This window comes from Orbicella franksi, chromosome 10, assembly GCF_964199315.1.
Source record: "Orbicella franksi chromosome 10, jaOrbFran1.1, whole genome shotgun sequence".
Lineage (NCBI taxonomy): Eukaryota > Metazoa > Cnidaria > Anthozoa > Scleractinia > Merulinidae > Orbicella > Orbicella franksi.
Genome location: NC_138154.1, coordinates 29,361,232 through 29,374,058, shown reverse-complemented (window position 1 = coordinate 29,374,058; position 12,827 = coordinate 29,361,232). Strand labels below are relative to the sequence as shown.

The 12,827-nt window shown below is 37.2% G+C and overlaps 1 protein-coding gene across 1 annotated transcript in view; it reads left to right on the top strand.

Annotated features, from left to right (window-relative positions):
- Positions 1 to 12,554: 12,554 nt before the first annotated feature.
- Positions 12,555 to 12,827, top strand: part of LOC145499745 (uncharacterized) — a 4,659-nt gene continuing 4,386 nt past the window's right edge. The window contains exon 1 of the mRNA XM_081479270.1: positions 12,555 to 12,827. This exon is cut by the window's right edge and continues 1,628 nt beyond it. The gene's annotated coding sequence lies outside the window, so the exon portion shown is untranslated.

Sequence of the window (12,827 nt, the reverse complement as noted above, 5' to 3'; positions counted from 1 at the left end):
CATTCAGCAAAACTAAGAGTCCTTCACTGTAAACTGGTTGGTGGAGATAGGTTGAAGTACATGCATCAAATAAGAGGCAAGATTGTAATTATAAGTGTTAATAGACGAAACAGTTGGACGAAAAGGGCAGCCAGATTTATGAACTTTGGGAAGACCATAGAGGACACCAAGAGTAGAACCAGAAGGCATTATCCTCTGAAGCGTAACTTCATCAATGATACCATCTCTTCTAAGTTTATGGAGATAGGAGATCAGACTGCATTATTACCTGAGCCCGCAAGCAGGGCTAGCGATGCGCAGAAAGCTGCGCAGTATGTTTTTTCGCTCTGAAGTGGTACAATGGAACCTGACTCGTCCTCGTCCTGACTCTCCCTACCCATCTCACACTGCGCTCCCACCTCGCCCCGTTCCGCACGCTGTATGCTATGCCACCTCGCCCCGTTCTGCGCGCTGTATGAAGTTGTAAGAAGACATCTGGGGACGAGTCATTCGAAATGCAGGTACAAATGTAAAAAAAAAATTGAAACTTCAATCGGTACATACAGTATTAAACATGGAAAGATGAACATAATTGTTTCGAGTAGCCGTATTAACGGGGTGGGGGTCAAATTTCATGACTGGTCTCGTTTAAGTGACTTCTTGACAAACACAATTGCACTTCTGAACAACTGTTCTTTAATAGGCATTCGAAATGCAGGTATAAATGTAAAAATAGCCGAAACTTCATTCATTAGATATCAATCACTCAATCAAATTTTATTTAGAGAGGGTTTACACTAGATAGTTAATACAACTAATAAACCTGTGCCCTTGCTTAAGAATTATAAAAGATTTATTATAAATATTTTAAAACCTAAATTAAACATCTAAAATTAAACCAATAGAAGAACATGATTGAAAAACTAAGTTAAGAAGTAATTACTCGACATTAACAGTACTGTATTCAGTCTAAAAATAATTGTCTTAAGTAGTAATAAATGTCCAAGAGTAGCAATTAAACGTAGACATGACGATAGATGCGAATGCTGCCATAATACTCCTGGAAAAAGAGACCTGAACGGGATTCGGACCTACGACCTTTGCGCTACCGATGCAATGCTCTCCCAACTAAACTATCAAAACCACATGAGAACGATCGTGTACGGTGGGTTGGCCCTTTATGTTCAGTGGACGTAATACTCGGCTCAAGTATGTGAATTCCATAGTTATAGATGTCCAACAGTGGCAGTTAAATGTAGACAAAAAAAAAATGGAATAAAAAAAACCCTGTCCTTAAGCTGACTTAATCTAAAATGTTTTTTTATATAACAAATTCGTAAAAATATTATCAGTTCATTTATGTACTCAGGGCTGGTAGCCATGATCCTTTTGTATGCAATTAGGCACCTTTATATCGGATTCTGTATAATATGGCACCCATCCTCAAGTGTTAAATAGATTTATAATGCTATGGCGTTGGTGTGCATCAAGGATAATACGAGCACAGCGCTTTTGTATTTGTCTTGGCTGCAGCAGCTTGTCCATGTTACGCTGCAATATAAAATTTATCACCGCTATTTGTGTTATATTTTTAATCAAGCTAAACTACGATGGCTGAAGACCAAGAAGTTTATCAGTAGCTTAATTAAAGCATTATAATAAAGTACGCTCTGTTGGTAAATAAGCCTTATAATTCTGTTAAGTATGCCTATACGCTTTGATATCGTCTTACATTAAGAATCAATATAGACATCGAAACTGAGTTGTTGGTCGGATAAAAGGCCCATCAGCTCAATGTTTTCAACCCATTCTAATTCACTGCCTTTAAGCTGAATCTCAAGATTGCGATCTTCTTTATTTTAACTTCTCCATAGGCGTGATCCTTCGATTAGTATTGTCTTCATCTCGGAGCAATTAACAGATAGATTGTTGACCATTCATCGACGTTGGCGACCTCTCGGCTGAGAGTGTTCTTTAGCATAACCAGAAGACGCTAGTAGGGTAGTATAGTCGGCAAACATGTCGATGTGCGTGTGGATATGTAGGGGTAGATCATTGATGAACATCACAAGAACTGTGGGACCCAATATGGACCCCTGGGGCACACCGCTGTAATCAGTCCTAAAAGTCGATATCTGTCCTTTAAATGAAACCAGTTGAACCAGCTCCTATCTACAATCGTGGGCAAAAGTCCTTGGGGCACTTATGTAATTTAATGAACTATCTGTGTTTTACTAGTTTATAGGTTTCAAGCATTCTGAGCAGAATCACATGATCAACCAAGAACCATACCATTGACACGGTTTCTATCTAGATTAAATAGCAAACTGTCAACTATATATGCAAGCGCCATTTCTGTGCTGTACTGCTTTCTGAATCCAGACTGGTTCTTATAAATAAGGCCATGAACATCGAGATATTCGAACAAATGATCATGCACGTGGCGTTCAATGATTTTTGTACGGCACCGGAATTACTGAAATGGCCTTTAGTTGTTGACATCATCCACATTACAAGTATGGTACAAAGGGCAGTCACGCTGGCTCTTTTCCAACTACACGGAAACGATCCTGATGAGAGGGACAGGTTATTGAGCTTCGCTATAGAGGGCGCATGTTCCGTTATGCCACATTACAATGGAAAGATAAACGCAACTGGCTCGAGTTGCCTTATTAACGGAGTAAAATTGTACAGGATAATACAGGTTGAGATTTCAGAATGTGGCTGTTGCCCGTGTTAACGGGATGGCTGGACTGACGGGGTTTTCTTCTAAGAAAATGTAAGGGCGTTTCGCTAGGATAAAAAAACACTGGCCGTAATCACGAGGTGACCATATTAACGAGGTGATTGTGAGGCGGAGCTTCACTGTAGTGTTCACCTGTCAAATAGCCTGAAATGTCAGTCATCTCCCGCCCTTGGCTGCAGAGGACGGGAGATGAAAGTATAGCTGTTGGAAAAGTGCTGGAAAGCCAGCAGCCTCCTTAACCGGAAAAATCTGGAAATTCCAGATGGAAAATCAAATAAGACAGTTGCCAATTCTGAGTAGAAATTTTCGAAATTTAGGTTAACTATGGAAAGTTGTCCCCTTTTCCGAAAATTCTGAAAAATTCTGTTCTATTCAACTGAAAATTCCGGAATATCAAACTGCCATTTTGTTGAGTCACTCCAGGGGACGGTGTCAACTAAATACAAAGGTCTTTTCGTCAGATTAGGACTAGAATACGAGTAGTCCCTTTTTCGCTTAGTCCGACGAGCGAGACCGTAAATAACACGCGAGGAAAAAATAATGACGTGAAATCCTGGGGGCGAGAGTTCGCGAGGCCATTTTTCCCAGCGGTTTCCTTTCGCGTCACGCACGAAGGACTAAGCGAAAGAAGGACTACTCGTAGTCTAGATTAGGACCATGTGGAAAAAGTAGATTTTACGGCAAGGGCTATTGGAATCAACAAAGAAAACTGGGGGTAGCCACGCATTTTTCCGCGATAATTAGCCTTGAATCCCGAAAACAATTGACGTCACCATTTTTTTGACAAAAAAGGGAATATATTCCTCTCAGATTTCCTTAGAATTTACCTGTATACAGAAAAGCAAACCTTCAAACTACATGATAAATGGTACATGAAAACCACGTTTGGTAGGTTAATAGTAAAATTATCGTCGGAACAGCGCTTTTAGCGTCCCTGACAGCTGTCCCTGGTTTAGCCAAAATACAGTCTAAATAGCTTTTCGTAACAGCCAACAACTAATCACTTGTTTAATAGTGTTACCACCCATTTCGTGACATTAAATGTTGGGGTAATTAACTATGCGTTTTTAAAAGTTAAATGAGTTGTATTCATCTTTATGGAAAACTTTTTCGCTGCCCGTTACATTATTTTGTTACAGTAGTTTGTTTGACCGCTCTCTCGCCCCAGGAGGGCCGCAATTCGGGAATACAGTTAATGAGTCACTAAATTTTGCTTGTTTTTGACCAGACGTGGGCCGTAACGAATTTGTGATTTTTTGGCGGGTTTAAAAACTATTTCAGAAAAAAAAAACCCACCACGTTTCTAGGCTTACCATAGGCTAGACCATCTCCGTGCGAAATATGAAAAATTTTGATTTTTCATCATGTGCCACATATTTCCGATATGGCTTGGTCTTAGTAGACATTCCCTTTTAAGCTGCATTTAATTAACGCCATTCTTTTTAAATCGCCTTAATAAAGGGCATCGTGAATTTGCTACAATAAGGTAGTTTACTTTTCTCATTCGCGTAAAAGTCATTTCATGACCTGATTTATCAAAGCGGCAAACACCGATTTGGTTATTTAGGCTCCCTGTGAGATTACCAAGACCCTATATACGCCCGTTGCAAGCAAATTTTGCTCTCTCGCAAGTCTTCTCTACTCGACGGTAAAATTAAAGCGAGTTTCTCCACCCACCTTCCCTTCAGTGAAAGCGACGCTAGCAAATCTCTTCTCACAGTCTCAACCGTAGTTTCATTTAAGCTGCGAGTTCCTTTTGTTGAAATTTCGGCAGTGTGAACATCATTCTGAAATATCCAAACACTACTTCGGTCCTCTGACTTTTACCAAGCTAAGATTACACCAAAACTCAATTGGGTATTTTGAGTTTGCTTGCCTACATTTTTATTAATTCGAACAAGCGGATTTTTCGTTGAAAATTGTACAAACCAGATGAAACTTTTTCGTTCCACTAACAACGACAACTGTATTTGTACTCATTCAGCTAGAAATTGGTTGAACAAAAATAAGTTTAAAATAAAAAGAATACATATGGCTGCCCGAAGTAACCTTAATGGGCTAAAAAGACTGGGCAGCCATCCTTAGTGATTTAAACAATTATTCGGCCAACTGATTGAACTTTATAGTCACAAATACAACATGTCCTAGCGCCCAAGTTGTTGTCGATATGCCATAAAAGAATTTGTTCATGCTTTTAGCTGTGCGTATATCGAGTTATGGATGTACTTGGGAAGTTTGAAAATAAGTTTGATTTTCATGAAAATGAACCTGTAGGCGGAACTCATTTTGATATGAATGGTTTCACACGTAGACTCGTTTTCATAGAGAGGCAAAAGACAACTCGGAAATGGTCTACTGGCAGACCACGTACGAAGTATGAAGTCAATCAGTAGAAACCGAAGCCTTAAGGTTAACCTTATTTATTTACTTATGACACGCTTATCCTTTTCGTCCCGGCTGGGACATAAGGGTGCAGTCATACAGCGCCACTGAACCCTGTCCTGTGCTTTGTTTTGTGTTTCGTCCCATAAGATCTTGATCCATTTCTTCCAGCTCCTTCAACGCTGTCCTCCTCCAGGTAGTTTTTCGCCTGACTCTCTTTCTTCTCCCAATTGGTGTCCATCTCAAGGCAACTTTTGTTGTCCTTTCATTGGCGGCAACGTCAGTACATGACCGGACCATCGTAATCTGCGATTTTAATCCCTTTTTATCCTGGGCTTTTCGTCTCTTCTCGAGTGTGAACCAGAGGGAATGGGGTGAGATGTTGGTGCACCCCGTTTTTCTTTGTCCAGAAATTTTGACTAAACAATTATACTTACACATCTTAAAAAGCATCTAAATTTGTGAAAGAACTGTGCATTTTTTGACTTAAAATACCTATAAAAATCCAACATCATTCAAAAACAGAAATTTAAACTACCTGAAAAGCACCAAATTTCGACGAAAGCTTTCTCGAAAATATAGTTACTGTAAAAATTCCATGTCACGTGAACAGACTATTGAGATATCAATGCAATAGATATATGTATATCTAGTCTTTAGAGAAATAATTCATGGCACGCTTTTTGGCCGTTACTAGAATTACCATTAAAACGAAAGTTTAACTCCAGTGGGACACTAGAGAAAAGGGCAGGCAGACAGTCACGTCCATGGATTGAAAAAGGCGGCCAAGCGAGCCTGTACACTTTACAATAACAAGGGGGAAGGGAGGGAAAGCCGGTTAAATCGAACACGTGATCAGATCGAGTTCTCGCAGCATTCTAACAGTTCTACATCGCAGACTCGGTAATACTTCCCCTACGCTTCCCTCCTTCACAGTAAAATTATTATTATTATTATTATTATTATTATTATTATTATTACGAAAAACCGACATAAAAAAGATGAAGACAGCTATGCATGATAATGACTTCGCACAGAAGTCGAAATGAGAATTTCAACTCCAGTGGGAGACTAGGGAAAAGGGAAGGCAGACAATCACTTTCATGGATTGAAAAAGGTGGCCAAGCGAGCCTGTACACTTTACAATAACAAGGGGGAAGGGAGAGAAAGCCGGTTAAATCGAACACGTGATCAGATCGAGTTCTCGCAGCATTCTAACAGTTCTACATCGCAGACTCGGTAATACGTCCCCTACGCTTCCCTCCTTCACAGTAAAATTATTATTATTATTATTATTATTGTTATTATTATTACGAGAAACCGACATAAAAAAGATGAAGACAGCTATGCATGATAATGACTTCGCACAGAAGACGAAATGAAAATTTCAAAGTATTAACTTTTTTAGAAGCAGCTGAAAGGAAGTCGAAACGAAATTAGCGTCCTTCAAGTTGGATGCGTTATCTGTCAAATAATCAATAGGATGACAAGATGATTAAAAACTGGTGTAGTGACTGTCAACATGAGCGGGCTTTTGGAGGGAATTTAACGCCAGAAAACAGCAAATATTGGGCAAGAAATAAGTGTTGACTAGTTAACTCCTAAAGAGACTATTGCGGTATTTTGAGGTATTATTAAGTCGGGTGTATTTAAATTTTCCTCAGAAATGTTGTAACTGAGAGTGATTTGCCAATCATTTACAATAGGCCATCTCTCTGCACCTTAGCCAAAAATCATTGTTTTGCGAATGATTTTAAAGTTGCTTTGAATTAGCGTTAAGCATAAATGCAAAACAAGAACTATTTAAACCTTAATTAAAAAGAATATTAGCGTTAAAATAATGACCTTTATTAAAAGGATGGAGTTCTTTGGTCGTGTATGAAATAAAAAGAGGGCAAAAGAAATTGGAAGATAATTCACCTGGACTATTGAGAGGATCTGGGCGGATGTCATTGATACTGAACAAAAAAGAAATACTTAGAACGTTAAAAACCACAAAATCCTGAAAAAAAGAAGGCATAGGCCTTTCATAAACATAGTAGAATAGGTCTGCTGATCAATGTTATACGACTGAACTTGATTTTTATATTTCGTGCTCCGCCAGCAAGTTTTAGTTACGTTAGTAGCTTGATGTTTATTTCTTGGTTCCAGACTGTTAAGCCAACTGTTATTCAACGGCATAGCATATTGACAATTTGTTTACACGAAGGTATTTAGTTCAGAATTAATGCAATTTTACTGTTCTCCCGTTTTGGAGGTTGAATCAACTTCCCGACAATGTAGCTGGTTGTTTTCTTTTATTAGCAACGCCGTTTAGAGAGACTTAAGACATATTTCATGGTATATTTCCTGATACATTTTTTTTTTACCATAGATATCACCTCTTGCATGTTTATTGCAAAGTTCTTATGCGGAAAATTCAGTTTGAAACGTGATGTTTGTCTTTTTGTCACAGACAGGAGAAAAGCGAAACGGAAAAATATTCAACTAATTACTATTTAAGGCCAGGGCATTTTGACATATTGTTTACATTTAATTCTTCTACTTAATTACGTAAAATGAGTTTTATCTAATAGTTTGCAGTGACTGTTCCTCTTTAGCTCTGAGACCAATCACTAAGAAATTTCTTCTTTACAAGGTAGGCTTAATGACTTTCTAAACTTTTCTGCTGGTTCTTTATATTACACTGTAATAGTCAAACAATTTGGCCCGTGGTTGCTGTTAAGAATATCGTATTAAACTCAAAGTAGAAACCGAGAGAAAGTTTTGCATTCACTTTTGAGCAGGAGCCACAATCCCGATTATGGCTCCTGCTTTTGAGTTAATTCGTTTCCACTATTTCTTTTTTCTTTGAATACTGTTAAAGCAGACCTGTACAGTGGCAATATACCAGTGAAAATGAAGTCTTATGAATTAAAAGCGGCCCATGTTAAAAACATTACAGTTAGTGGGACGCGTCTCTTCTGCGTTACAGTTATTTTACTGTCTTGGAGAAAGCTTTAAGTTTACGTCTCGCTTAACTGTCCAATATCTGAAAACACAACAGAATTCAAATGGCAAGTCTTCTGTGATCTGTTGGTAAGGGCAAATATATTATGCAGTTCTTTACAAAAAAAGAGAAACAGCTGAACCTCTCGATAAATAGAACTCTTTCAAGCTGCTACAAAATTGAGCATGGTATTGCGGGCGTTCCAAAAAATTAGAAATTCAAAATTTTCAAATACAGGTGTACATCAAATTCGCCTAGGCTGTAGCCCTAAATTTTGTAAAGGGATCTTTCGCAACATTTTCCTTTACCGCCGAAAACAAGAAAGTTATAGCTATCCCTCAAATGATGAGAACAATTATAGGCCAAAGAAACGACGACAAATGTGGGCTTAAACTACTGTATAAATTCCGGGTTGCAACATTTAGAAAATTATCGAGGTCTGTAACTTTCAGTTGAAAGGGCCTTTTAAACGAAGGCAAACATTCAGGAAGATTAAGCAGAGAAAAAACCTGGGTAAAGTTCGATGTTCAAATCAAGCGTCATATAGTCTGAGGCTGGCGAAATGAGAAAATTTAACGAGTCGAGTATTATTGGAAGTAAAGTGAGCTACATTCAATGATCCACAGTTAGTTACCTAAAAAGACCTGCCAGTATTTTTTTTTTCTTGACACAGATTATACGAGATTCGTCGTCGAGCTCTAATGTTGAACCATAAAGTACAGTCACGAACAAGAATCAATTCAAAATGAAACATTAAGCCCAGCGCTTAACTCAGAGACCTAAGACAAAATTAATTCCCTTTAATCTTTAATCTTTCAACTGTTGCAAGAGTTTTGAACGTTTCGGTTTTTACACATAGCGCGAAATCTAAAACAAAATTATTCATTCGAATTATTTAAAGGAACGGAAGGTTTCTACATTTGAATATTCTCAGGTTAGATCAAGAAAAATACTGAACTGAACTCGTAATAGCCGGGTTACTTCTTGAGGTTGTGCAATCGGGTAGCAGTATTTTAGAGCAGAGTTGCATTGTACTCACCTGCTTAAAATTAAGATGCATCAATTTTTAGTCAACAATTATTTAACTTTCCACTATTCAATATCACATAAGTGGAGGCAAAATTGTCAATTTTTTATGCTCAACTAACTGATGTCTTTGCAGGGTGACTGTTTTCCATTGCTGAGCTGCCCACTCACCAGGAACTGAAGTTTCCTCTTGGCAAGGTAGGTTAAAGACACACACTGAATTTTTACTGATAATTGTTATTGTAGGTATATCCTGTTTAGTGGCGAAAAAACATCAAGAAAAAATAAAAATGCCCAATACTATAATGAGAGCTTTTCAAAATCATTATATTTTAGTGCAAAGTCAGCCAAGGAAATATTGTAAACAATTCTAGGTGAATACATGTCACCTCTATATTTTAAAGCAAATTTAGTTTTAACTAGACCACAGTTTTATTTTGGGTCCAAAAGACAGTCTTCGAGGCAGTAGACTCAAGGTTTTCCGAAAGGGAGACAGTAACCGGATAACAGTGAAAAGCTATTATTCAGGGCCCCACAATATAATAGTCGACACTGAACAGAGAGTTAGTAATTCGCCTAAGTAAAATTAGAGGCTTTGATATCCCTGAATAACTTTAAATTTCTAAGGCAGCTGAAAGGAAGTCTTAAAGGAAAAGAAATTTTGAATATTTTGCTTTTTTTAATAAAATAATCCATCGGAAGAATAGTTACGCCCCGGAATCAGTTTTGTACGAGCAAAGTAAACCGGTCTACGTTTGGCCAAAGCTTCACGGCGGTCCGTCAGCAAACGTTCTTACAGTTCAGTCATAAATAAAGAAAATAATGTTAATAATAAAGAAGAATTTAATTTAATGAGGAGGAGTACTCAAAGAGTAAAAGTATGCTTCACTCTTGGCTAATATTGTTTTAACAACCGAAACGAACGATTTTTTGAAGACGAAAAGCATCAAGAAGATCAAGCAGCGACGAATGTTGGTGGGCGTAGCTTAATAAGTCTTAACTTCAGGTGTGATATTTTAGATGTCAGTAAAAAAGGGATTTCGGTGAGGTGGAGAATTATTGACAAGAGACGTGTGCTACCTTAACAGCGAATGTTTAGACCGAACCTTAGCGCAATTTCCGAAAAAGGCTGTTGCCTTCTTTAACACAAATGAATGAGAACTTCAGATGGTCATCACCATAACAAATGATATCATTCGCGAAGCAACACAACAAATGCTTTGCCAAGAAGTTTCTCATTACAAATCTGTAGAACGTTAAGTTTAAGTACTGTTTTAACACCAACATGCAGAGAAACGTTTTCTGCGAGAAATGTTTTAAGTCTGTAATTGTTACATTCGCTCATTGTATGTTTTTTCTTTGAACGTTTTTATGGAGTTTCTATAGAAATTCTTTTGTTTTCAGATCAAGAAGCAAAATAAAAATGGTATTTAACTTATCTAGATGCCATCATATTATTTCCTCGTTACTTTTTGGTGCAATACACGTTTTCTAGACAGTCCAAGATGGAAATCCACCAACATTATTTAAGTCAATAGTTATTTAGCGTCATAGAATTTTAACACTTAGTTTTCAATTACATTTGTCATTTTCCCATTAGGCCAATATCATATCTCTCTTTGAAGTTTGACTGGTTTTCATTTACACTGAGACTACTTACCAGGATCTAAAGTTTCCTATCAAGGTGGGTTGAAGTCTATGCCAAATGGATGATAATGTCCACTGTCACTTAAAACAGATTAATATCGTGGAAAGTGAATTTCGTTTTTGTGTGCAGCTAATTGAATATAGAGACGTTATGGTGGTGTAGTAGATCTGAACGCCATACATTGCGTTTTACCAACCCCTTGCACTAAAATTGTTGTAAAATATTGAGGCGCCTACATGCAACAATAGTGAACGTTTTTCTTCGAGAAAAGAAAAATATTTCCATTTTTAAATTATTTCTAACTTAACTTATTTAGGTTCTTTACCCGTCTTGTGCTATTCACAAATAGATGACAAGACATCCCGAAAAAAGCAATTTGTATTAAATGGAAAATTAAACTTAACGTAACACAAAAAAACTTGCTCATTATTAGCCGCCAGTATTTGCTTCTATCCATATCAGTCTATCTTTTTATAGAGGTGCATTACTTTTGTAAGATAGATTTTCCCTCTAACTATTAAACTCATCTTTCTCTTTACAGCAAAAATTTATCAGACCTTTTAACACAAAGACTCACTAGAGAGAGCATCTTGTTTACAATTGGGTAAGTTGAAGGCGTTTTAACTTATTTTCACTTATCTTCCCAGTATTTGTTCTGGTAACTGTTTTCGTAGAAGTTTGGAAAGAACTTGAATTGTTTACTGCTTTGTAATCTTTGTTTTTACAATGCTATAACAATCAGTCTTTGTGAAAGCTTGAAAATAAATAAATACAATACATCTAGTGGATACGTTATCAACATTATTTTCCCGATTCTACGCCAGTTAGGACGGGCACTTCTTGCGTATTTGCGTTCTATTTAACATCAATTATCTTATTATATTGTTTTCTTTACAGTGTGTATTTATTCTCCAACGAGAAATTCAAGGGGAGAGCCTCGACTAAGGTAAGTTTGAGAGTTGTTTCAGCGTTCTTTTGATACAAGTGCGGAGAAAGACATGATTGACCATCACAATTAAACACACAACTTAAGCAGTTGTGAAATCATAGCCTGAAAAAAATTCAGATTCAGCCTTGAACGGGGTTCGAACCCGTGACCTCTGTGATACCGGTGCAGCGCTCTACCAAATGAACCATCAAGCCAACTGGGAGCTGTTCACTTTTTGATACTTAACTTAAAATATATTGTTGTTATGCTTTGCCGTTGAATTTTCCCAATGTTACGGATGTTCTCTCTCCCAGAATGTTTCATAATTAAGTCCATTTGAACATTCTAATACCAAGAAAAGCGTTACTTAGTTCTTTGTGCGCGATTAGACGTATCTACACATTGTGGGGTGTGAATGGTTTAAATTCTTAGTTCAAGTTAAACAGCATTATATCATCAATGTTACAAATTTATCTTCGGTCACAACAGGAGCATTTTACCCTCAAAAAGATAAACAACAGCATCGTTATTTTTAATTCAGATTCTGATTCGATTGAAGAGGCTATCCAATAAAACATTTAAAAGAAAAAATAGCACTAGCGATGGCATCAACGCTGATCGGGCGAAAAGATAACTCTGAAGGCGAGAAGTTAAACGACGTTTGCGGAGAAAAGGAAGGACAGAATAGAGTGCTATACCGCTTTATTTGGTTTACAATAGCAAAGATTTCTTTCAACTACACCTGACAATCTCCTATTGTCAGTAAATTTTGTAACCTGTTAAAGTTAAAGTAAGCTTTCTTTTTGATTCAAAGAAATAGCAAACTTGATTTAATATTTACACAACTTCTACATTTTTGTGGAGTGAAATCTTGTAAATATGTAAGAACCAAATTTCCTTCCTTTAAGACCCCGAAATTTAACCATACGCTTTCGGTATTTAGAGCTTACATCAAATTATTGAAAACAAACATATCAACGGACATATTAAAAACTACAACAGACCTAATTATTGAAAGCAACATATTAAAAACTGCTTTACAACACCTCGAAAGCCTAGGAATTACAGCACATGCTCTCGAAAATAAAATCTGCACATTTATGCAAGCTTTTCTTCCCTGGTAATTGCA